Below are 2,019 nucleotides of genomic sequence, written 5' to 3' on the forward strand. Positions count from 1 at the left end.
GGATAGTTCTAGAAAGCGGAGGGCGTGAGAATGGTCACGTGATCTCGCTGACGCAACAATACTATAATATCCAAAAGTGTTAGACATACATTAACCAATGACCTTTTAACTCCATGAAACATGGCAAATGGATTTTAATTATGATAAATGCAAGACATGTTTACTCATTCAGCTATCTTGGATCAGCATGTTTACACATTTAGCCATTTCGGATCAGTGCTATCACACAGTTAGCCATCTATATATTTACACGTTACTTGTCTGTTGATCTATTCATTTACACCTACCATCATGAATAATGCACTAGATAGATAATTATTGAACATTTGAATGAAATACGTACAACTCGAAAACAATTGGTTGTCGCTGTTTCAAACACCAGACGAATCAAGTTATAAAAATAATATATAAGTTTGGAATTGGAAAAGAATGGCGGTAGAATTTATAGGGTGTGTGTGTGTGTGTTTTCTTAAAGCAAAGCTACATCGGGCTATCTGCTGTGTGCACTGAGGGGAATCGAACCCCTGATTTTAGCATTGCAAATCCGAAGACTTACCGCTGTCCCTCCGAGGGACAATTTGCAGAAATAATAGTGTTAATTAATAAATGCAATATAATGCATGTGGGTCATCATAATATGAATTATAAGTATAACTTGGAAGGGCATATCTTTAACAATGTTATGAAAGAAAGAGATCTTGGTGTAATGGTTGATCAGACTCTTAAGCCATTCAAGCAGTGTGCTGTTGTTCGTGGTAGGGCAAATAGGATTTTAGTTTGTATCTACAGAAATATTGAATATAAGTCTAAAGAGGTTATAATTTCATTGTACAGGTCATTGGTTAGGCCACATTTGGAATACTGTGTTCAGTCTTGGGCTCCTTACCTTAGGAAAGACACTGAATTGTTGGAAAGGGTTACTAGAATGGTGCCTGGGATGGAGGGGTTGTCATACGAGGAGAAGCTGTGACCTTTCAAATTGTTTTCTCTTGAAAAAAATAAGAGATAGAGGAGATCTGATTGAGGTGTTTAAGATTGTTAAGGGAATTGATAGTGTTGATGCATCATCTTTTTTCATACTTAATGGCGAAAATAGTAGGACTAGGGGACACAAATATAGGAGTCAACTTCAGCTAAGACAGATTTATTTTTCTAACAGGGTGGTTGGCCTTTGGATGTAGAGGGAGTAAATTTAAGTGAGTTTAAGAGAAAGATTGATAAGTATATGAATGATAAGGGCTGGCCTTAAGATCTTTTTAAACTTATTTATTTAATAGTTTTAGTTTAGTTTAGAGAATGAAACAGCCGCGATGGACCAATAGGTTCCTTATTGTCCCAAAACATTATGTTATGATTAATATGTCTATCGTTGGGTGGGTTATTTTGGATTGTATGGCAAAATAATGCCAAGTCTAGTCCACACACAATATAACAAATTTATTTATTTATTCAATATGTGAATGACGTTTGTTACAAACTGCGTTCACTTGTAATCCTAATTTCATAAAATAACTTTCTATCATAAACACCGAAACTTATGTAGGCCTAGGTTAAAATACAACATTTCAACAAATATTCCGAGATAATGGTATTTACGCCTAACTTATTTGGCTTAGATCGATAAATTAACACACCAATTCACTGAGTAACTGACTAGTGGAATAGACACGATAACTATCTCCGAATAACCTTTCTGACATCGAACTACAACCTAGTTCCCAAGTTTTTATGTCTTTAGGGTTTTTTTTTGAAATAAAAATAGATATTAATCTGCTATAAGAAATCAAAGTTCCTAATGTTTATTATTTTACTTTTACTTACAATTATTCATATTCATAATCTTTGTTTGTTTGTAATTAAGCACAAAGCTACACAATGTGCTATCTGTGCTCTGCCCACCACGAGTATCGAAACCCGGTTTCTAGCGTTGTAAGTCCACAGACATATGGCTCGGCATGGCCAGGGGGTTAGGGCACTCGACTCGCAATCTGAGGGTCGTGGATTCGAATCCCCGTCACA

General features: G+C 35.7%; 1 protein-coding gene across 2 annotated transcripts in view; it reads left to right on the forward strand.

The window, feature by feature from the left end:
* Nucleotides 1-2,019, forward strand: part of LOC106474823 — a 17,516-nt gene that overhangs the window by 893 nt on the left and 14,604 nt on the right. The window lies entirely within an intron of this gene.

Source organism: Limulus polyphemus, unplaced genomic scaffold, assembly GCF_000517525.1.
Source record: "Limulus polyphemus unplaced genomic scaffold, Limulus_polyphemus-2.1.2 Scaffold7728, whole genome shotgun sequence".
Classification (NCBI taxonomy): Eukaryota; Metazoa; Arthropoda; class Merostomata; order Xiphosura; family Limulidae; genus Limulus; species Limulus polyphemus.